Source organism: Alligator mississippiensis, chromosome 1, assembly GCF_030867095.1.
Source record: "Alligator mississippiensis isolate rAllMis1 chromosome 1, rAllMis1, whole genome shotgun sequence".
In the NCBI taxonomy this organism is placed as follows: domain Eukaryota; kingdom Metazoa; phylum Chordata; order Crocodylia; family Alligatoridae; genus Alligator; species Alligator mississippiensis.
This window is the reverse complement of record NC_081824.1, coordinates 244,766,010-244,790,893: the sequence shown is the minus strand read 5'-3', so window position 1 is coordinate 244,790,893 and position 24,884 is coordinate 244,766,010. Positions and strand designations below refer to the sequence as shown.

The following is a 24,884-nucleotide window of genomic DNA, read 5'->3' as shown; positions in this document are numbered from 1 at the left end:
GAGCTCCTCCTCCCTACCCAGTCCCTCTGGGTGTTCCCTGTCAGCCTGGGAGCGGGTACAGGGGTGGGGAGGAGGGGGTGGAAAGCAGCCCACTGCCACCCCTGTTGCTGCTGTGTCTGGGTGAGCGTGGATCCCTGTGCAACCCAGCTACAGCAGTAGAGAAGTGGCTCTGGAACCTTCTCCCATCCTGTCCCTGGGACAGTAGGGACAGTGTCAGCAGCAGGTAGGGGATCGAGAGAGGACAGCGAAAAAGGGAGCATGGAGAGAGGGAAGACTGTTACCTGACTGAGAGACTTTAAAAAGTTTCCTTTCTGCTGCTCCCACAGCACTGTCTGCCTACCCGGGTGCCTGTTGATATACCTGAGGCAGCTACTGATATAGCTGAGGTATCCTTTGAAAAATGCCAGCTCTTAGCTTTCACGATCTTTTTTCACTACAGAAAAGTAATGATATAATTCTCCTGTTGCAAAGAGCTCTGAAAGACCACAATAACTGACTGTTTTTAACACTACAGATTCCTATGTAAAAACTCTGGGTTTAGCTTGTGAATCATGTTTGCACACCTAACTGTGCTAACATTGTGCAGTGCCCCACAGGAACCTTGAAGGGATCTCATGGCACTCCAGTTGAGAATCACTGAACTAGATGAAAGCGATACAGGCAGAAGCATGACGTAATAAAACTCTGTAAAGTTGTTAGAAAAAACAAATAACTCAAAATCTGATGCCACCCATGGATCCAAGAGTGACTTCAGACAGCATACAGCTGTTCGGTTCTTAAGACAAGAGTCTGTGACAATGTGCTAAGAAGCACTATATTGTCACAGAATTATAGAAAATGAGGGTTGGAAGGGACTTCAGGAGGTCTTCTAGTCCTATCCCCTGCTCAAAGCAGGACCATCCCTTTGGTCAAAAGGCTTAGCCTACCTGACTTAAAAACTCCTAAGGATGGAGATTCGACCACCTCTCTGGGTAGCCTGTGTCAGGGCTTTACTACCCTCCTAGTGAGAATAGGTTCCATGACCTACAAACTCTAGTGAAGGGCAAATGAATTGTGTTTACAAAAATTTAAGTGATCAATGTCATGCATGCCTAATGTGACATAGTCAGCTATGAAAATTATGTGATAAGTGTGGGTTTTTCCCCTTTGAGTGGTTGATTTTTACCAAATACTAAAGTTTATTATTGCCTGTAAAATGGGATTTGCCATAAAAGAGTACGTCACCAGTCTAACTAGTTCAGCAACCCATGTTTAACACTGTCCAATAAATTATATTTCAAAACAGGTACCAATACATCATAACACTCCTAACTGTGCAGGGCTGCATATCATACTAAAGCTGTCACCTAACTCCTGAAGCATAATCTTCAGTCCCCCCTCTTGCCACCGGTCATGAAAACATCCAGTGGTCTTTCCAAAACCTGGTGTTGCTCTTGTGGTAATGAATTCAACAAACAACTGTCCACTATAGGAAAAACAATAGGTGCTATTCAGCCTCAGAAAGACATTAAAGATGGGTTGATTGGCCAACTACCTTTTTCCCATATCTATCATCTCTTTTATGTTTTTGCTACAAAGATGTGCCCTTTGCACAAAAACACAATTCAGGTATGTGGGGCTAATTCCTGTAAAGTAACACACAATAATAAACCTAATTCTAGAGTGATTTCACCTATGATTTCATCAGTAATACATTTCTATAAGAACTCAAGTTCAGGGCTACAATTTTCAAAAGTGCCTAAGTGACTTGTAGATACCTAAATGACTTTGGAAAATGACCTGCAGGTTCTGAAACATGAGGCTCACACTGCAGAACTGAAATCTTGCACCTAAATGTTCAAAACCCAAACCTGTAGAATTTAAAACAGAATACACCATTGTATTAAATCGGGCCCATCAGACCATCTATGGATTTATGACTTGCAGGAATGCCTTATTATTATGGATGATGTTCTAGCTAATAAGACATTAATCATTCAATTGCAAAAATGGAACAAAACAGGATTAATTGGTATAGTACCTCTAGGAGTAAGGGTGTGGTATCTTGGTGGTACACAAAGTGACCTGTAAGTCACTTGGAAAAGAAGACAATTCATCACGTCGAAAAGGCAGTAAGAAATCAGCGCAGGGTGACAGAATTTCACAAATCTAGGAGTTCACTAAAGAGTTATCCAGAATACATAAATGAATGCAGACTAACTGGTGCCTTCTCCTTCTGCTCTGTCATTATCTATCAGTAATAGATGGTTTAATCCTAAAAATATATTACGTGGTTTTCACTCTTGGCACTTACTTTCAGAAAGAATGGTCAAATATAAAATCAAATTTATTTCATAAAGACTCTGTGCATTAAATAAATGAGTTGCTACCACTAAGATAACAGAAATTATTTTCCTGCTTTTGAGGATGCCCATTCAGCTTCCCCTTTTTCTTCTACATTAGTTTTTTTTGCATCTTCTCTAAAAATACAGATCACTTTTATTTTAGGCCTCCGCATAAAGCAGGCTGGGATTTTTACCAGCACTTTATTCTCAGTTTCAATATCCCTGTTCCATCAACTCATTGAGCCATAGAAAGGAACTCAGATGAGAAAGACAAACTGTTCCTAGACAACAAATAATGCAATGCTATTCTTCTCTACTTCTGTTCCCAGTTCTGCTCTGCAGCAGGCCATATACCATACTGATGCAGACCAAGGGACAAGCTTGACATAGACGTTTGCACTTTTAAGTTAATAACCAGCATAAAAAGTAGAAAAATGGAGCATACTTTTAAGCACAGAAAAAAAGTTTGTACATAGTGACAGACAAGACAAATAGTTCTTTAGTTAAAAGTAAAATGGCCATTGCCCAAGGCAGTGCCTAATTCTAATACTTTTAACTGATACAGTTTGGCCACCAAACCCATTTGACCAATTACAAGGGAAGAACACTGGGACACCATTGTTGTGGTATTTGGTAGAATCCCATGTTTACTTTGAATAAATCATTTGCACAAATTTACCAAATTAAAGTAATCTCAGAAGTTAGCAGGAATTTTTGTACTGAATTTAATGGGACCTTAGGTCAAGCATTTATGCAATCCCAGCTTTTATAACTATTACAAAATTCTTATGATTTTTTTTTTAATTACAGGTTCATACTGTAAGAGAGATGATACTGTAAGAGGCAGCACTGCTAAGGTATGTGATCTAATGGAAAAGTTCTTTTTTCCAAAAGAAAAGTATAAGGAAAGATTTTATTTTCATGCTTTTAAGATGCTTTTAAATAAGAACTGAAAGTACAAAAAGAAATAGGCTGTTATTATTAACGAAAAAAGATATCTTTACCTTGTTAAACAAAATATCTTGTTAAACAGCAAGATAAAAATAATCAACCTATAAATATTACAAGACATTTTTTCTTTATGTAATTTGGTAGGCTGACTATCAGCCAAACATGCCAAATCTTTTCAAACACCACTCCTTTATAATGGTCCAAGATTTTTTGGGCAAGCCTTTTGGAAGAGGTTTTCATATCCCTTGAACTGAACAGGCACCATCCTAGATTTCCTCTTAATTTTAAAATATATAATGCTTAATGAAAATGAAAAAGCTATAGAGGTTTTATTTCCACTCAGTACAGAAATGTAGCTCCTACTGAATTAACATATATGACAAGAGACCAGCTGATTCCCAGTTCATCCTGCATAAAATAAAAAATGTTTTAAAGTCAAAATGAACAATCTGTAGTTCTGCCCCACTTTAAGCTGAATCATCTCTTCAACACAACAATCAAAACTGTCTCAAACATTTCTGAACCCTACCACCAATAAAAATAACTCCATGGATACAGCAATCTAATTAAATTACAGTAAATGGAGGTTATTTTAGCGCACAGCATGTATTAAAACAGCTTTGAATTTGCCATTTGTACAATAATGAGGAACAGTTTTTTGGACTGAAATACCGATGCTGTAAACACATTTTTATGTAAATTTAATTTTACCATGCAATGTATATTAAAGTTGAATCTTTTAGTAAGCAGCCTTTTGGGAGGGCATATTTCTGATGTTTTTGCATGCAGTGTATACACTTCTAGAACACTTCCTTTTTTGCAACCTCTTTTTGGGGGGATATTATCACTATACTATGAGAAGCATGAGGTCATCTAGGATGGTAGGGATAGTTTGCAGCAGCTGTTAGACATTTATTTGAAACCTATGAGCATTTAACTCCTTAACAGCCACCTCCTAAACAGCCTCCAGAAAAAAAAAAAAAATCAGTCTAATATGAACACCACAGGAATAGAACACTTCTATTTATATGGTGCCTTCCGCTCAACAATCACAAAGTGTTGGTTTTAAAAAGAAAATGAATTAAGTATTCCAGATGGATAAGGTGAAGCAACAACAGAAGTGAATGGTTTACTCCAAGTCACACAGGGAATCAGCAAGCAACACTGTCAGGAAAGGGAACTTAAGGCCACATATCTAATAAGGACTTTTAAGAACTAAGATCTCAATTCAGCAAAGCATGTAAGCATCTGATTGGGGCCATCCCTACCCACAAAGAAACTCAACATGTACTTAAAATCACAATCATTTAAGAAATTGTCCACAGTTAATACTTTTTTTTTTTCTTTATTTTAGCCTGTATGTTTGCTTCCCCTATAATCTCATCCTGAGTTTGATAACCTCATAAATAGGCATGAAATGCTGGAACAAAAGGTAAAAGTTGCCACAATGTGTTGGGCACACTCTCTCTTAGTCTCTGTGACAGTTCTTCAAAGCAGCAACACCTGCTGTTCTGTATACTCAGTAACCCCATTTCCACTTACTTTCTAGATTGTTTTGACTAGTCTGACCTTTGGATGGTCTTCATATGATCTCTTGAGATTCTGGTTAAAAATTAGATGAGAATAAGATGGGATTCAATACTAACAAGTGCAGGGTACTGCACCTAGGGAGAAAGAACCAGCAGCATACCTACAGGATGGGGAACTCCCTTCTCATCAGCACAGAGGCAGAAAAGGATCTTGGAGTCATTATAGACTCCAAGATGAACATAGGCCCCCAATGTGGGGACACAGTCAGGAAGGCCAACCGCACCTTGTCATGCATCCACAGATGCATCACGAGCAGGTCCAAGGAGGTGATCCTCCCCCTCTATGCAACATTGGTCAGGCCACAGTTGGAGTATTGCATCCAGTTCTGGGTGCCACACTTCAGGAGGGATGTGGACAACATTGAGAGGGTCCAGAGGAGGGCCACTCACATGATCAGGAGGCAGCAAGGCAAGCCCTACAAGGAAGGGCTAAGGGACCTGAACCTGTTCAGCTTCCACAAGAGAAGCCTGAGAGGGGATCTGGTGGCTGTCTATAAACTGGCCAAGGGAGACCAGCAGGCAATGGGAAAGTGCCCGTTCCCCAAGCACTAACGGGAATAACAAGGAATAACGGCCATAAATAAGTTCATGGAGAGTAAATTCAGGCTAGATATCAGAAGGCACTACTTCACAGTCAGGGTGGCTAGGATCTGAAACCAACTTCCAAGGGAAGTGGTGCTCGTTCCTACCCTGGGGTTCTTCAAAAGGAGGCTGGATAGACACCTTGCTGGGGTCATTTGACCCCAGCATCTTTTCCTGCCCATGGTAGGGGGTCGGACTTGATGATCTGCTCAGGTCCCTTCCGACCCTACCAACTATGAAACTATGAAACACTTTGACCATGAGGGCTAGGGACAGACATTCAAAAAGCCTGAGCCTAAATTGATTAAATCTTTGCAGGTTAGTCTAGCCTGGCTAGGCTAAATCAGTTTGTAACCCAGACAGACATTCCAGAAATGCAGGGACATGCCTGCAGTGGCTCAGACTAGAAGTCGAGGGGTGCTAGAGCAACCCTTCCTTTGCTTCCACAGATCAGAGCTGTGGCCAAGCCCCCCCTCCTGAGCGACCCAGCAGGGAATGTTTATCACCCCTAACTCAGTGTTTATCAACTCATTAAGAAAACAAAGCCCGTCTCCATTAACTAATGGAGTTCTTCTTAAACAGCTTTTCCAAGGAAGGACATTAAGCCACCTGTTGATTAGCTCCAAAAAGCCTGTCTGCCTCTGTCCTCTCTCACAGCATAGACCATAGCCAGCATGTGGTCTGCCACCTAATGCTGAGGTGTCTGTGTAAGGCAGAGGGGAGGGGGAAATAACCCCTGCTTAGCAGGAAGAAGCCAGGCAGACGCTCTGTGCCAGCAAGTCTGTGCCAAGCTCCAACCAATAAGCAGAGGAGAGGGGCCAGCCCTGCTGTGGAGCAGAGAACCCTGCCAAGCCCAGAGAGCATGCCAGGATGCTGGGCATGTCTGGTTGATCTTAAACCAAAGGGTCTGGGACAGACATTTCATAAACTGGCTTGAGCCAAATCAGTTATGTCGTATACCATATTCAACCAGGTTTATCTGAAACCAGTTTCAGCCATTTTCAAACTGGTTTATGTACACTGAACATCTGTTCTGTTACAGGTTTAAACCAGTTTCTGATCACTTAAACCAGTCTGTGTGTAATGTCTGTCCCTAGCCTGGATGTTGTCCCATGAGGAAAGAATATTAGGAAGAGACGGAATTCACCTGACAAAGAGAAGGAGGAACATCTTCATAGGCAGGCTCAGTAACCTAGTGAGGAGGGCTTCAAATTAGGTTTGCCAGGGGGTGGAGACCAAAGCCCTGAGGTAAGTGGGGAAGCAGGAGACTTCTAGGAAACACAAGGATTAGAAGACAACCAGGGGGAGGGGGGAAGAAGGGGGCTCCTCATTCTTTCTGAGAAAGTAGGGCAATTGGCTAGTTACCCCAGGTGCCTGTACATAAATGCACAGAGCCTGGGAAACAAGCAGGAAGAATTGAAAGTCCTCACACAGTCAAGGAACTATGATGCAATTGGAATAACAGAGATGTGGTGGGATAGCTCGCAGGACAGAAGCACTGTCATGGATGGGTACAAGCTGTTCAGAAAGGGCAGGAAGGGAGAAAAGAAGGAGGAGTTGTGTTGTATGTAAAAGAGCTGTATGATTATTCAGAACTCCAGTATGAAACTGGAGATAGGTCTGTTGAAAGTCTCTGGTTTAAGGTTAGAGGGGAGAGCAACAAGGGTGATGTTGTGGTGGGTGTCTGCTATAGACCACTCGACCAGGAGCATGAGGCTTTCTTCAGACAGCTAGCAAAAGCTTCCAGATCACAGGCCCTGGTTCTCATGGAGGACTTTAATCACCCTGACATCTGCTGGGAGGGCAATACAGCATTGCAGTGGCAATCAAGGAAGCTTTTGGAGAGTGTTGGAGACAACTTCCTGGCGCAAGTGTAGGAGACACCAAGCAGGGGCCATGCTCTTCTTGACCTGCTAGTCACACACAGGGAACAATTGTTGGGGGGATGTAGAAGTGACCACAAGATGATTGAGTTCAGGATCCAGACAAAAGGAAGAAAGGAGAGCAGCAAAGTATGGACCCTGGACTTCAGAAAAGCAGATTTTGACTCCCTCAGGGAACTGATGGGTATCAGAACTGATTAGTTGAGTGCCTCGGTACAGTGGAACTTTCTAGCACAAGGCATGGTGAGACAGGGGAATTCTCGGCACGGTGTAGAGCCCCGGCATGGAAAAGTTCCCGCCGCTCATATGCAAACGCGCATACTCTAATTGGCCGGTTTCAAATTATTCCTACGTGGCGGCTGGCAATTGGCTCGCTAGCCGTATAAAGGGTTGGAGTCGTTTCCGCCCAGGGTGGAGAACTCCGTGCTCGTCTTGGAGTGGAACCTGGCAGTCTGATAATCCGCCGACGACCCCCCGTCGACGACCCCCCCGATGTACCCCCATGTCCTGCATGCTCAAGTTCAGACCCGGTTTAAAGATATCTCGTCTTATAAGAGCTCCTCGGTTTGATTGTAACAGAAGTTGGAGTTTGAAGTTAACTTTCTTCCTACACTGTACATCGTGACAGTGTAAGTAAAGCCATCTTTGTTTGAACCAGTACGCGTTTGTGCCTAATTCTACTCCACCGGTCGCAAGTACCCATCTGTACGTGCCGGGTTTGTGGCTACAACCCAGCCGACCCTTCCCGGATCCCAAGCTCGGTCACCCACAATGGGTAGGATCCTACAGGAGGCCAGTCTGAGGGGGAAACAAATCCAGGAGCGGTGGTTATATTTTAAAGAAACCTTACTGAGGGTGCAGGAACAAACCATCCTAATGTGCAGAAAGAATAGCAAATATGGCATGGCTTAACAGAGAAATCTTCAGTGAGCTTAAACACAAAAAGGAAGCTTACAAATGGAAACTTGGACAAACAACTTGAGAGGAGTACAAGAATACTGCTTAAACATACAGGGATGAAGAATTCAGGAAGGCCAAAGCACAACTGGAGTTGCAGCTAGCAAGGGACATGAAGGCTACAAGAAGGGTTTCTACAGTATGTTAGCAACAAGAGGAAAGTCAGGGAAAGGGTGGATCCTTACTGAATGGGGGAGGCAATCTAGTGACAGATGAGGAAAAGGCTGAAGTAATTCAATGTCTTTTTTACCTTGGTCTTCACAGGCAAGGTCAGCTCCCAGACTACTGCACCTGGCAGCACAGTTTGGGGAGATGCGCAGCCCTCAGTAGTGAAAGAACAGGCTCTGTGGATGCGGGGAGAACAGTGGATGTGATATACCTTGACTTTAGCAAGGTTTCTGATACTATCTCCCACAGCATTCTTGCAAGGAAGTTAAGGAAGTATGGGTTCAATGAATGAAGTGTAAGGAGGATAGAAAGCTGGCTGGATTGTCAGGTGCAACAGGTAATAAATAATGGCTCAATTTCTAGGTGGCAGCCAGTATCAAATGGAGTGCCCTAGGCATCAGTCCTGGTGCCTGTTTTTTTCATTATCTTCATCAATGACCCAGAAGACGGGATGGAATGAACCCTCAGCAAGTCTACAGATGACACCAAGCTGGGGGTAGTAGTAAATATGCTGAATGGTAGGACTAGGATGCAGTGACCCAGACAAATTGTGGAGGATTGAGCCAAAAGAAATCTCATGAGGTTCAACAAAGGACAAGTGCAAAGCCTTGCACTTAAGATGAAAGTATCCCATGCACCAGTACACGCTTGGGACCCACTGGCTAAGTATCAGCTCTACAGAAAAGGACCTGTGGGTTAGAGTGGACAAGAAGCTGAATATGAGCCAACAGTGTGCCTTTGTTAGCAAGAAGGCTAACAGTATCCTGGGCTGCATTAGTAAGTGTTGCCAGCCGATCAAGGGAAGTAACTATTCCCCCCTATTCAGTACTAATGAGGCCATATCTGGGGTACTATGTCCAGTTTTGGGGCCCCCCTACTGCAGAAAGAATGTGGACAAGTTGGAGAGAATCCTGCAGAGATCAATGAAAATGGTTAGAGGGCTGGGGCACATGACTTCTGAGGAGAGGCTGAGGGAAGTGGGCTTATTTAGTCTACAGATGAAAAGACTGAGGGGGGATTTGATAGCAGTCTTCAAAAACCTGAGGGGCAGTTACAAAGAGGATGGAGCTAAACTGTTCTCAGTGGTGGCAGATAACAGAACAAGGCCTGGTTTAACAAAGCCCTGGATGGAATGATCTAGTTGAGGATGGTTCCACTTTGAGCAGGGGGTTGAACTAGATGACCTTCTGAGGTTCCTTCCAATCCTAATTTTCTATGATTTCATGATTCTATGATTCATGAATTGCCTAATTCCTAACAATGCTACCATATATTTAAATGAGCGAATGTTACCGTAAACAGAACCCCCACACCATATTTTCAACTAAGTTTCATCACCATAAATTGTGTTGGATTATACCTGCTACCTTGCTGTCATAAGAGCAGGCACATTCTTGAATACCAGAATACATTGTCCACCCTCATGACAGGATCTGGGCATCACACTGACCCCTATGCCATCTCCTGGAGAAATACCCTGTGGGACATTTGTGCAGTGCATTGTAGGATGCCAGCACAACACTTAGAAAATTATGGGCACTAGAAGTGAGCTTCCCACAATTCCCCTCTATTGCCATCTCAGAATGTTTTCCACATCCCAATTTTTGTGCCATTTTAAAAAAAAGGCAATTTCCGTCAAACTGCTTTTCTCCATGAGCTGTCAATGTGGCTTGTACACAGGGCAACAGAAATCAAATGGCTACTATTACAGAGGAGATTGGTGATGCAACAAAGATGACACAGGATTTATCAAAGGTGAGGAGCAGATTATGCAAATAGTGCATAAAAACTGTGGCATTCTCCAGTTAGGTGAACATAGAGAAGCAGTGCTTCTGGCCCCAAGAAACAAATGCCAAGCAATAAACAAGATCATGAAATGACTGAATAAACAAAAAATCACATGTCTGGTGGTGTCTACAGAGGTTGCCCCACTGTTATAGACCAGTAATTTTCAGCCAGGGCGCCACAGTGTCCTGGGGTGCCACAGGGTGCCACGCAATATTAGCACTTTTAGGTGTGTGAATACCCACACATGATTAAAAGATAAATTAAGAGATTTCAGATAGGAATTCAGAGCATCAAAACATTATCACCTATTGTGATATCTCTGCGTTCTTTGCAACAGAAGAATTGCTCTATTATAGTCAAAAACTGAGTGAAAGCTAAAAATTGGCATTTTCCAAGGGGTCTCTTGAGTCTAATAAGTGGTTCTTGAGTCTTTAAAGGTTGAGAAGCAGTGGCACAGACACCAGAAAGAGTGCATGGAGTGTGGAAAAGTTTGGAAAAATCACAATCAGGAAGCAAGCAGTCAGCTTGGAGTTGGAGAATCCATAGTTGGGAAGTAGTCATCCAGATGTGCAAGTCCCTTGAGTGTGTGGTATGTGCAGGACTGTGACTCTAGGCAATGTGCAGGAAACAGAGACACTTGCAATAGTAGGCTTCCTGCACTGTAATGGAGAAATAGATTGGACATTCATTTCAATTCTGGCCACTGCTAGACCTGGCATGACCATGGAACAACAGTTCTTTCTGTTTTCCATATTCAGACAAGGACTAGTTGATCATACCAGGGATAGTTCACTGATGCTAATATTGCCTTGTTCAGGAAGATACATGACACTGGCTTCATTAGAAACACAAGACTTTCCAAAAATTGTAAGCAGGGACATTTTTCCACAACCAGTACATTCCCCCTGAGGACTGAAACCCCAGGCATGACTAGAAGACCCTTTTATCCTTTAAGTTCCCAGCTCATGAATCTAAGCACTTGACACATGAACAACTAAACAGAAACATTCAAGTACCATCAGAGCAGGTGCAGGATGACTATAAAGTGTGCTTTTGGTAGACTGAAAGGGCAGTAGAGAGACCTCATGACTTGGCTAAATTTACATCAAGGCACAAGTTCCTACTGTTGCTGCCTGTAATGCTTTGCTTAGTATTTTTTAAACAAAAGGGGAAACATTATGAGGAGGGTAAGGGGAGCAAAGGAGATAGACCACCTGCTGATTTGTTATGCCTTTAAAGTGTAGGCATTTCACTACTTAGAGCTGGGTTGTCAAACATGCAGCCAGCAAGACATCTCCAGCCCACAGAGGCTGGTCATCCACTGATTAACCATAGGTTATCTGTTAATGAAAAAATGGGTCATCCATCAAAACCTCCTGTTTCAGCACAGCTCCAGAACCCAAGAAGTTAATGCAGCCCATCTCCTCCTCTTTGCCTTACCTACCACTGAAATCAGAGGTTTAATTTGCTACAGGCAACTAAAATTTGCAGCGGTGAAAAACAGGGAGTAAGGATTGGTAGCAGAGTTAACTCCCCAGGGTCCAGAGCTGCACCAAAACAGCAGCTCCGGCATCTGTGGGAATTAACATTGCCGCCACTGCTCGTACATCATCTGACTAGCAGGGCCCAATGAGTTTGGCACCCTTATAGTTTCATAGTTGGTAGGGTCATAGAATCAGAGAAGTAGAGTTGGAAGGGACATTGTAGATCTTCAAGTCCGACCCCCTGCCTGGGCAGGAAGAAAACTGGGCTCAAATGACCCCAGCCAGGTAGGCATCAAGCCGCTTCTTAAAGACCCCCAGGGTAGGAGTCAGCACCACTTCCCTTGGAAGTTGGTTCCGGATCCTAGCCGCCCTGACTGTGAAGTAGTTCTTACGGATGTCTAATCTAAACCTACTCTCCAACAACTTGTGGCCGTTATTCCTTGTTATCCCAGGGTGCTAGGGGAAACAAGGTCTCCCCCAAACCCTTCTCGTCCCCCCTAGTGAGTTTATAGATGGTTTCCAGTTCCCCCCTCAGCCTTCTCTTGTGAAGCCTGAACAGGTTCAGGTCCCATAGCCTCTCATTGTAGGGTCTGCCCTGCTGTCCCCGGATCATGTGGGTGGCCCTCCTCTGGACCCTCTCAATGTTGTCCACATCCCTCTTGAAGTGGGGTGCCCAGAACTGGACACAGTACTCCAGCTGTGGCCTGACCAGTGTCACGTAGAGGAGGAGGATCACCTCCTTGGACTTACTTGAGATGCACCTGTGGATGCACGATAGGGTCTGGTTAGCCCTGCCGACCGTGACCTCGCATTGTCGGCCCATGTTCATCTTGGAGTCAATGATGACTCCCAAGATCCCTTTCTGCCTCCGTGCTCTCAAGAAGGGAGTTTCCCATCTTATCAGTGAGTTGCTGGTTACTACTGCCCAAGTGCAGCACCCTGCACTTGTCAGTACTGAAACGCATCCTGTTTTTGTTAGCCCACCCTTGCAACCTATCCAGGTCTTTCTGCAGTCTTTCCCTCCCTGCTAACGTGCCCACCTCACCCCAAATTTTGGTATCATCAGCAAATTTGAGCAGGTTGCTTTTCACCCCATCGTCCAAATCGCTGATAAAGAAATTGAACAGTGCGGGCCCAAGGACCGAGCCCTGGTGGACTCTGCTGCCCACTTCCCCCCAGGTTGAATATGACCCGTCCACCACCACCCTCTGAGTACGACCCTTCAGCCAATTTGCAATCCATAGATTCATAGATGTTAGGGTCGGAAGGGACCTCAATAGATCATCGAGTCCGACCCCCTGCATAAGCAGGAAAGAGTGCTGGGTTTAGATGACCCCAGCTAGATGCCTATCTAACCTCCTCTTGAAGACTCCCTGGGTAGGGGAGAGCACCACCTCCCTTGGGAGCCCGTTCCAGACCTTGGCCACTCGAACTGTGAAGAAGTTCTTCCTAATGTCCAGTCTAAATCTGCTCTCTGCTAGCTTATGGCCATTACTTCTTGTAACCCCCAGGGGCACCTTGGTGAGTAAAATCTCACCAATTCCCTTCTGTGCCCCCATGATGAACTTATAGGCAGCCACAAGGTCGCCTCTCAACCTTCTCTTGCAGAGGCTGAAGAGTTCCAGGTGCCCCAGTCTCTCCTCATAGGGCTTGGCCTGCAAGCCCTTAACCATATGAGTGGCCCTTCTCTGGACCCTCTCCAGATTATCCACATCCCTCTTGAAGTGCAGCGCCCAAAATTGCACGCAGTATTCCAGCTGCGGTCTGACCAGCACCCGATAGAGAGGAATTATCACCTCCTTGATTCTGTTCGTCATGCATCTACTGAAACTTGGACAGAGTACACTTCACTTCCTTGTCCAAGTCGCTGATGAAGACATTGAAGAGTATTGGTCCAAGGACTGAGCCCTGCGGGACCCCACTGCCCACACCCTTCCAGGTCGATACCGACCCATCCACTATGACTCTCTGGGTACGACCCTCTAGCCAATTCGCCACCCACCGAACCGTGCAGTCATCCAAGTCACAGCCTCTTAACTTATTCACCAGTATGGTGTGGGATACCGTATCGAAGGCCTTCCTGAAGTCTAAGTAAACGACATCAACCCCTACTCCTACGTCCAGGTGTTTTGTAACCTGGTCATAAAAAGAGACTAGATTAGTCAGGCATGAGCTACCTGCTACGAACCCGTGCTGGTTTCCCCTCAGCATAATTTTTCCTGCCGGCTCTCGCAAATGTGAGCCTTGATAATTTTTTCAAAGACTTTGCCAAGGATGGAGGTGAGACTGACTGGCCTCCATCTGACTGTGTAGGCATCAATTTCCACAGTTGCCTAGTTTTTTAATGAGGATGGGGTGGGAGACAGTGTCAAAGGCCTTGCTGAAGTCCAGAAAGACTACATCCACGGCGACACCTGCATCCAATGCTTTTGCGACCTGATCGTAAAAGGCAATCAGGTCGGTCTGACATGACCTGCCCCTAATGAAACAGTGCTGGATGTGCTTGAGCATCATCCCCGATGCTGGCCCATCACAGATGTGCTCCTTGATGATCTTCTCAGAGAGTTTCCCCAGGATTGAGGCAAGACTGACGGGCCTATAGTTGCCCGGGTCCTCCCTCCTCCCTTTCTTAAAAATGGGGACCACACTGGCTATCCTCCAATCATCTGGTACCTGGCCCGAGCACCACGAGCGCTCGTAAAGCCATGCCAAGGGCCCTGCAATAACCCCTGCTAGCTCCCTCAACACCCTGGGGTGGAAAGCATCTGGACCTGCTGATTTGAACACGTCCAACCCCTCCAGAAGTACTCTAATCTGGTCCTCCTCAACCTTAGGTCTGGAGGCGTTCCCCTCGGGTCGGAAGGGACCTGAGCAGATCATCAAGTCTGACCCCCTGCCATGGCAGGAAAAAGTACTGGGCTCAAACGACCCCAGCAAGGTGTTCATCTAACCTCCTCTTAAAGACCCCCAGGGTAGGAGCCAGCACCACTTCGCTTGGAAGTTGGTTCCAGGTCCTAGCCACCCTGACTGTGAAGTAGCTCCTCCTGATGAGGCACTCTACCTTGGAAAGCTGCAAAAAGGATATGGGGAATCACAATGGATAATCAGATGAAATTAAGCTAAAAGGGCAGCATTGTAAGCAAAACAACCCTTGACTTAGAATTAATCATTGATATGCCAGTTACACTTTCTTTGGGAAAAAGGGCTAGTGCTTTGGTAAGTACCACTTACCTATCCATTTATTATAGATTTTAAACAGTGTTACTGAATACAATTTAAAAAAAAAAGAAAGAAACTTGACATATTCAGTAAAAAAAAAGAACACAAAAAGGTATGGCACTTTTGTGGCTGCACTCTTACAAACCATTATTGCACCACGAGGGGAAATGCCAGGTGATTGCGGAACTTGTGTTTTTCATAGCTCTATGTATCAACAGTCATAAATCTTGTTTTCCACAAGCATGGAGTGAAGCTGATGAGGAAACTAGCTATGCCTACTCCTCCTGTGGAGAGGGGTAGTCGAACAGGGTGAATGGCTTTGTGACCATGGAACTGTCCACAGAATGCAGAAGCAGCTAGGAGGTGGTTTTGGGTGGTTTTGTTCTGCAACAATTTAAAAGATGTGGAGCAATGTGGTGTCCTAGGGTGCCTGTTGCATGCTGGGAGGCTACTCCAATGTGCACGAATTACAGCGTATCGGAGCAGATCATGCTAATTAGCATGCTCCAGTCAGCCTCTGCGTCTTGTGCATCAGTGTCCCCCATGCTTCAAAATGGTGGCGAGGGTACTTTAACTAAAACTCGTTCAACAAGCTTTAGATAAAGCGTCCCCACTGCCATTTTGAAGCGCAAGGATGCCGATACACAAGACACTGTGGACGCTTCATGCTTTAATTAGAGAAGCTCTCTGAGCAGCTCTAATTAAAGTGCCTCCACCCAACCCCTGCAGCAGGTGTAAGAATGACCCTAGTGCACAGCCTTGTCCTTCTCCTGGAGCAGGTTGTCCTTCTACCCCTGGTCCTTCTGTGAACAGCGCAATTCCTAGAAGTTTCAGGGAACCTATCCAAGAGTACCTCCTCAAATTTTGTTGAGACCGTCTCCCTATGTTCCCAAAGGAAAGAAGGCAGCATTGTCCCTGAACACCGAAGAACTTTTGTTTGTGCCCAACATGGCTTCTCATCCCCTTTGTAGCCCATGGCTTTCATCCCCTCCTTGTTTCCATGCCTGCCCCACAACCAAACACGAGAAGCGCCTTTTCCTCACCAGTGGAAGGGACCCAGGAATTTTTTCCTGATCCAGACAGAGCATGGTTTTAAGTGGAGGTGTAATAAGTCAGCCAGACACCTGTGATGAATGGAAGGCATGGTGACTTCCAGCTGCCCCCAACCTCCAGGTGCTGCTGTGTGGCTGCAGAGGCAGCTGCTATTTCTGCCCCCATTTGGCACCCAGGGCGACTGCTTCAGCCACCCTGCCTTAGTTATGCTACTGGTTTTAAGTGATAATTTCTCTGTATGCAGATACATGCCTGCCTGTTTGCAAAGGTGCACTAGCAAGAAGAGAAATATTTACAAACCATAACAGTGGATTTTAAAGCAGGGGAGGAAAGGGTCAAGATTGTGGTTACCATGAGCAGTGAGCAAAATGTGAGAGCAGTGAGAGTTCAGAAATGTGTCCAGAGTGGTGACTGTCATGAGGACAGAGGGACTGTCATGTTGTCACAGGATGACCAGAAGGTAATTCTCAGCATTCTCACTGGCAAGTTGCTCTAAGTCAGGTGAGGTCTTGTAGGAAAGTGGCTTAGAGTAGGCAAGAAAAGCAGGGTTAAACTGCCTTTCATCAAATTTATGGATAGACACAAGCAACTTGTGGCAAAGGAAAAGCAACTTTTGTCATCCAAGCGGTGTTAGTATAGATGAGGCTTCTCCGATGTTTTGACTAGTATAATAATAATTAAAGCACACAGAGCAGCTGCTATAGTCAGAATATTGCCCCCCCTCAAGTTACTTAATATAGTCATTCTCCATCAGGCCTGTCATTAGTTTTCTGCATTCACCTCATACAGGCAGCATCTGATTCAGCTCTTGTCTGCCAGATTATGGTCCCAAATGGCATGTCTTTTTGCAGCACTTCACTGTTCCAGAAAGGGGAAGGAAGGAAGAGAATCCATGAAACATCACAAGCTGCCCACACTAAACTGGTCCTTTTAGGTCTCACTTACCAATTTCCATTCAAATCCCTGCAAGATCCATATCTTCCATAAAGAGTACAATAAGCATGACCCCTTGAGAATGGCAAGGTTGAAATATGGCCTGATATTGTTTAAATGACTTCTAGATGTCCCTTCCAGTCCTGCTTCTCTATGATTGATTCTATGAAATAGTGCAAAATAATTACTATAAATGTTGGGCATCTCAATGGCATTCTAAACCCCCATCTTAATGTTGGGATAACAATGACATGTATCAGTCTTTACCCTGACAAATTTTTTGAATTCCAATCCTCCACCTTTCATCTATTTTTGTTGTTTCAGATTAGAAGATCTTTAAGGCAAAGACTCTTAAGACCTTTTCTAGTAGGTCAGGGTTTTGATATACCAGTGTTCCAATTCTGAGAGCCTGACTAGTCACTATTGTTATACCTATAACAAGAAAATAATAATAAATTCAGAATTCTTTCATTACTGAGGAATAACTTTAATTGATTTCACTAAAAGCATGTTACTGCTCATGCAGCATTTTTTCAAAGTATGGTTGTTTCTTAATATGATACATGTTACTTATTGGGTGTTAATAAACAGGAGTTTTTCACAATCTTGCTTGATTAACTTAATATATAAAATTCCCACAAATAATTCAATTTGAGATAAGTATGTAACTGAAAGATCCAATGGATCATGTGATTGACTGCAGAGGCATTTGTAGTTTGGGATCTTCTGCTCTTGAAGAACATCCTAATTCAGACACAAAATGTGACCATGGTTGAATGACTCTTCATTGTTTAGATCACAGTGTAAGCTGGTGCTTCTTTCTTTCTATCCTTACTCTACTTTCACTCACACAGATAACCCTCCTATCTAATACAGAAGGCTTCCATTACAGTAGTATCTGAGTGCTGCATAACTTTTAATGAACATTCTCCACAAGGCAAAGAAGAGCTCTTCTGCCCATTTCACAGATGGAGAAATGATGCCAAGAACTATATGGCTTGCCCAAAGGCACAAAGGAAACCTATAGCAAAGCCAAGAATTAAAACACAGGCCGTCAGAATCCCAAACAAGCGCCCTAGTGCCATTAGGCTAGTCCTGCTCCAGTTGACTATGTGGGGATAGTTTAAGATTGATGATGCAGAGCCCACTTACTGCAAAGCAGGGAAGGCCACCTTTATACCATGCAGGGAGGCACCTCATGGACATAAAGGAACAGGAGCAGTTGCTTTAACCAGAGCAGGGTGGAAGAGCCAGGTTCTAAATTGTAACGTTTGCCAGGACTGCCCTGGGGTGTTCTGCTTTGACCAATTCAACGAAAGTCAAAGAAATAACATAGTCGCTGAATGCAGAACAATAAGGCTGTGCAAGCAGCAGAAAGCAAACCACAAAATTCATATAGAATACAGTCATGAGGCAGTGCCAGTATCTCCCATCCTTAGCACCCTCACAAATTTATTTGATCCCTTACAGCTGGATCCCTCATTTCCTGACCCTCTCCTTATATCTGGCAGAAGCCATTTTGATTCATTTTCACAAAAGTCTTTGCTTCATTCTGCTACAACGTGGTGCTGAGTCTCACCCTTAAAGATTATCCTGGATTTCAAGAGAAAGCAGGAAGGGGGCATTCAGCTAAGACACCAAAAGAGCCCTCTGTCTGTCCCAAAGAAGAAACAACAGGGAGAGGTGGTAGAGAGAACTCTCTGAATAGGCTCTATTGCAAAACCTTTCAGGCAGATAGAGAACGTTAAAAAGAGAGAGCCATGGAGTTGATGGGGACTGTAGCAGGATCTAATCATCTGGTTTACAACTCAATTTTACTACTAATGTTAGAGAGTGCATGGTGCTAAAAAGTGTGTTCCTTCCACAGTCAGTGTACAAATTACAGTGACAGGCAGTCCACTCATCTGATCTTGTACAAAAAAGCGGGGGTGTAGGGAAGAGGGACATAGTTCTCAATTTCCAACCAGCTCTCATAGATATATGCCTGTGGCTGCTTCTGTTCCTACTGAAGCTGAGGCATGTGCATGTAATATATTATACCTGTATGTACAAGTCCCTGGTGCCACCCTCTCCTCTCCTCTCCATATGGCAACATTTCAAAATGTGTGAAATTTGTAATGTACACAAATAAGGGGATTTCACAAGCTAAGCAGCAAAGAAAAATGGCTTTGATTTTGCAGACTGCAAATGTGAGCAAAATTAATGTGAAATTGGTTTAATACCTAATTTCTCACCAACACCTGCAATCAACCAGAACTTTCAGAGTCATATTAGGAAATCACTATGCACTGAAAGAAAATAAGACATAATGCCAGCTTGGCATCCCTATTTTTAACAGCATGTCTAAACATACTGTGACAGGGTGGGAGAATTCCTTTTGCTAATTTAGAACTTATTTTAAAACCTTGTGGGTTCTAAATTTATAATGCAACCTGAGGTTTCGTGGTTAGCGTGCCATTTGTATCTGACAAAGGACAGCCTCTTGTTTCTTGGATATGTTCAAAGTGAATTACCAATGATAATTTTAGCACTGCTCTCTCGCATGTTTGGTAAGCTAGTTATAATACAATTTTTGAACAAATGCAGAAAAGGGTCTCAGGGTCTAGTCTACCCTAATAGAGGCAAGTAGTTTAGTTTTCTCTTCCCAAGCAATGAACACCAACAACAAAAACAACACCACGGTATCCCATATCATCCTTATAAATAAACTGAGGAGATTTGCTTTGGATGATTATACGGTAGACTGGGTAGCAAACTGACTCAGGGGTCACACTCGGAGAGTGGTGGTGGTGGATGGGTCGGTGTCAACCTGAAAAGATGCGTGCAGTGGAGTCCCTCAGGGCTCAGTTCTGGGGCGGGTGCTGTTCAACATCTTCATCAGTGATCTGGATGAGGGGGTGGGAAGCACCCTGTCCAAATTCGCGGATGACACAAAAATATGGGGTGAAACTAACACCCTGGAGAGGAGGAACCAGATCCAGGCTGACCTAGACAGGTTGGGGAAGTGGGCAGAGAACAACAGGATGCAATTCAGTAAGGACAAGTGCAAGGTGCTGCATCTAGGAAGAAAGAACTGCCATCATACCTATGGGCTGGGGGGCGACCTTCTCAGCACCACTGAGGCAGAAAGAGATCTTGGAGTCACTGTTGACACCAGGATGAACATGAGTCGTCAATGTGATGAAATAGTCAACAGAGCCAATCGCACCTTGTTGTGCACCCATAGGTGCTTCACAAACAGGTCCAGGGAGGTGATTCTCCCTCTCTACACAGCACTGGTCAGGCTGCAGCTGGAGTACTGTATCCGGTTCTGGACACCGCAGTCCAAGTGGGATGCAGATAACCTGGAGAAGAAGAGCCACTCCTCTGATTGGAGGCCTGCAGGGAAGGCTCTATGAGGAAAAACTAAGCAACCTTAACCTCTACAGCCTCTCTAAGAGAAGGCTGAGAGGGGACCTTATGGCAGCATACAAATTCATAAGGGGGGGAGCAACATGAAGTTGGTGATGATCTGTTTACCAGGGCACCCCCTGGAATGACAAGGAACAATGGCCATAAGCTACTGGAGAGAAAGTTTGGACTGGACATTAGAAAAAAATTCTTCACGGCCAGGGTTGCCAGGATCTGGAATGGGCTCCCAAGGGAGGTGGTGCTCGCCCCATCCTTGGGGGTCTTCAGGAGGAGACTGGACAGGCATCTGGCTGGGTTCACATGATCCCAGGTTTGGTGACCCTTTTCTTGCCTGCCAGAGACAGGGGGTCAGACTAGATGGCCCACTGAGGTCCCTTCCTACCCTAGAATCTATGAATCTAAAAAAATATCAGAAATATATCAGGTGGCAGATGAGGCTATTGTGTCCTACAAGAAATTCCAAGAAATATCCTAGAATAATTTGTAAAAATTACACTATTCCTACAGGCTTCAACAGCAAACAGGTTAAGGGATTACAATAAGCGGTTTTATTTTTTTATCTAACTGCTAAAATATAGAAAATACAGTATCCTAGTTAAGGGCAGAGCATGAATAGACATGAGTGAAAAAAGCTTCTGTTTCTAACAAGGGAATTACCAAATGACTTTGATCATTAGAAATATTTTTCATCTGATGTTGGACTGGAATGGGGCAGTTAGAGAGAAAACCTAACAGAATAGAGATTAGAAGAAAAAAACCCCTTCAGAGACTTGCGTCAAAAACGGTTACCTATTTTCTGGCAGCTGACCAAAAAGCACCTCCTCGTAAGTAAATTACAAAGAGTTTATTCTCCATAAATTACCTTTCTTCTCCAAATGGGAACTGAAGATCTCATGAAGCTGCGGTTGTACTTTTATTTTTTAATTTAAAATTTGTTTTAGAAAACTCTTGCTGGGGTCAGTCCTTGTTTCTCCAGCTGCAGGAACTGTGGAGGTCAATAGACCACTATACACTATCAAGAAGGTGCATGCAGTCATGATGTTTTAGTTATGTTTCATTATTAGAATTTTACCCCCTGTTACTCCTAAGTCAGCGACTTGAAGTTTCTATTAGCTTTGGAGTCAGTTCAATGAAGTATGCTTAGAGCCACTAACTCCAAGTAACCAAAAAGTATTTAGTGTCCTCACAGCCATAAAATGAAAACATTCGGGTAATGCTGGCACGTAACTGTCTTCTACCCTGATTCACAGCTACATTGATTATAGGTAACATCAAAAGCACCAGACAGGCAACAAAGTCTACAAGAGCCTCCCAGAAATAGCCGTATTGGGAAAACAATTTGTAAAAATTACACTATTCCTCCAGGCTTCAACAGCAAAATAAGTTAATCATGTCTTGATTGTACACTCTGTATCAATTGGCAGCCAACTCTGTTAAGAACAAAAATGCAAGTTCTTTAGAGATGCATCACCCTTGACGAAGTGGAAAACCTGTCCGGTTCATACAAATGGTCTGAGGGATTACATTTAAACATTCAAATTAAGGATCCGATTCAACAGTATGTTAATAACACAAGAAGCCCTATGCTTTAATGTTAGGCACCTGTGCCTTCGCTCAAATGGGGCCTATAAAATTATGAAGATTTAAAAATCACCAACTTCATTTCAAAACTCCAGTCTGAGGCAAATATTAAAAAATAAATATAGTTTAAGAATTTAACAGCTGTATTTATTTAGAAAGAATATTGCTACCACTTGTTTTCCAGCTGAGGAAAACAGCACCTATGTAAAATGGATATTGTCTTTTCTAAGCCCTTTTACAAAGCACATCATGTGAGTATGCCAGTCCCCAGGGTTAGGAGTTACAGAGCAAATCAGAGGCAGCATTAAGAATGCAACAAGGATCATTTTAGCAAGGTGAGCAGCCAGCCAAGTTCTGCAACTCTTAAGTGTAGTTCAGTGATGAAAGCCTAAACGACAAAACACTTTAGACTACACACTAGAAAAAAAATTTCCAAGGTCTTACAAAGACTGCACAATCATTTCCAAATGGAAACTACCTAAGTATCTCTCATCCCTGGAGATACCTAGACTATGTGAAGCAGCATATAGGGACTAGAGGGAACAACCTCGTTCTATAGTGAACTGTACTAAAAGAAATAAAGTTTTTGGACATTAGCATTGTTATTTTGCATCTCTAATGTCTATTAATAATTTCTAGACCAGTGATTCTCAACCACGGTGACAGGGCACCCTTGAGTGCCATGAGATCCTCTGAAGGGTGGGCAGAAAGTGAGAGGAGATAAGCAGATAAGAATAGACTCAGGCTCTCTCTGCCTGGCTGCTATCTCTGCCTGGCTGCTCTCCTGCAAGGAAGTTAAGGACTGTAGTAAGTAAAACAGTTTTTGAAATGGGGTGCCAGTCAATCCCAAAGTTATGGAGGGGTGCCTTGAGTCTAGAAAGGTTGAGCCACTGTTCTAGGGTCTTGAGACAAAGGCAGAAGCTTCAATTTGCTGTTCCACAAATGCAAACCTAAATCAATATAGTTCTGTACCATGACAGCTTCACTTGCACATTTCTGATACTGAATCACATTCCCACTCAAATTATAACCTATGTCAACAGAAACTCAGATTATTTCACCTAACAAGAAGCTTTCAAGAACTTTTTTCTTTTTTAACTTGTCAAGTTGGCTCTTTACATTATTTTAATCATTTCTGCCTAGCAACTCTTACACAAACTGTATTATGCTGCAGGTGATGTTAAAAGATAAAAGAGCTTAAACCAGTTTCCACACAGCCTCTCTGATAAACACGTTGATTGTCTGGCAGTTCTTTCATGATCTGACAACCAAAATTCAAAGGTTGTTTGTTCTTTAGCAATCAGGGTTATAATGCCCCATAACAAAGACAATGATTTTATTTGATTGCAAGAAACTAGATCTGTCCCATGAAGTGCTGAATCAAAATTAGCGCTCTAATGCAGTGGGAGCCAACCTTCTGGCAGGCTTGCTGCAAATTAGCCCTATACCCTCCCCACATTCTACTCCAATTCCTTTCCTTCCCTCATCTGCTGCTCTACTTTCTGCTCCTTGTCCTATGCTCCCTGCCCAATTTGCTGCTTTGCTTTCTGCTCCCTCCTGTGTCTGCCTGTTAGGGGTGTGCAAAGCAGGCCCTAATTGATTCAGGGACAGTGATTCAATTTGTTGATTTGGATCACTGTCCCCGATTTGATTCAGACAAATCCGAATCTGAAGATTCGATGCCGATTTGGAGAATCAGCGATTTGGCCATAGACACAGCTTTAAATGTTTTTTCTACATACCTTGAAGTACCAGCGTGGCTTGTGATGCTGGGGCAGATGGACCGTCCTACAGGAGTGCGGGGAGACCCTCCACGTGTTTGACAGCAAACCCGAAAGTGGACCCAAAGTACTTCCTGTCCACTTTCAGGTCCCTTGGGGAGCACGCAGGGCCCCCCCCAGACCCAGAAGCCACCAGTCACCGAGCCAGGGGTGCGCCCGGGGGGGGGGGCAGCCTGGCACACTCCCCAGTGGACCCAGAAGTGGACCAGAAATGCTTCTTCCAAGCAAGCTGGGGAGCCCCCCACACTCCTGTGGGATGCTCCATCCATCCTAGCATTGCAGCATTCAGAAGCCCCCTGCTACCTAGAGGTCTGCAGAGAAAACATTTAAAGCTGTGTCTGTGTTCAAATCTCTGAATCTTTCTGAATCAATTTGGAGGGTTCTGATTCAATTCAGAGAGATTAAAGGGTCCTCTGATTCGATTCGGATTCGGCCACCAAATCGGGCCAAATCTCCACCGAATCGAATCAGGGACCGAAGCTTCGTACCGCCCTACTGCCTGTCCCCTCCCCAATATGCTGCATGACACACAGAGGCTATCTGTGCCACTTGTAGCACCTGTGCCACAACTTGGCCACCCCTGCTCTAATTCGAAGTGTCACCATTGCAACCAGTAATTGCCATAAGCCACAACTAGATGAGTGATTTCTACTCCATACTCAAATATAAATGAACAGACAGTCACACAGAAGGCAGGGCAGAACTGCACCTTATAGACTAATTAATCCAGAGTTGCATACACTTTTGTAAGCAAGAGCTTACTTTATCATAACATCTGATGAAGTAAGCTGCTGTTTACAAAAGCTTATGCATCTTTGAATTATTTAGGTTATAAAAGTACAATTTTGAGCTGCCTCAAATATATAGGGATATCTAAACTGTTTATTAGATTTGACATTTATTGTCATTCACAATAAAGCCAATTTTCTAAAAATATATAGAACGTTACCCCAAATGTACACAGATGCTCTTCATTACAAAAATCTTTTTTTTTTAATAGGGATATTGGACAAGAGGCATTTCCAAATTCCATTCTCTTCCCCCTGCTGAGTGTGTATATTAAGTACTAAAAAAACCCAAAATCCAGACCAAAGTATTTAAAATTCCAGCACAAAGTGACTAACATTGCCTTGGATTTAACAGATATTAGTTCCCCTTTCTATTCATGACTTGTCCTCCA

At 43.9% G+C, this 24,884-nt stretch overlaps 2 protein-coding genes across 4 annotated transcripts in view; one reads left to right on the top strand and one right to left on the bottom strand.

Annotated features, from left to right (window-relative positions):
• CMSS1 (cms1 ribosomal small subunit homolog) overlaps positions 1 to 24,884 on the bottom strand; it is a 417,726-nt gene that overhangs the window by 212,909 nt on the left and 179,933 nt on the right. The window lies entirely within an intron of this gene.
• FILIP1L (filamin A interacting protein 1 like) overlaps positions 1 to 24,884 on the top strand; it is a 343,045-nt gene that overhangs the window by 143,226 nt on the left and 174,935 nt on the right. For all 3 annotated transcript variants that reach the window (XR_002086599.2, XM_019476094.2, XM_019476091.2), the window contains exon 2: positions 3,135 to 3,181. The gene's annotated coding sequence lies outside the window, so the exon portion shown is untranslated. The remainder of the gene's footprint in view (positions 1 to 3,134; positions 3,182 to 24,884) is intronic.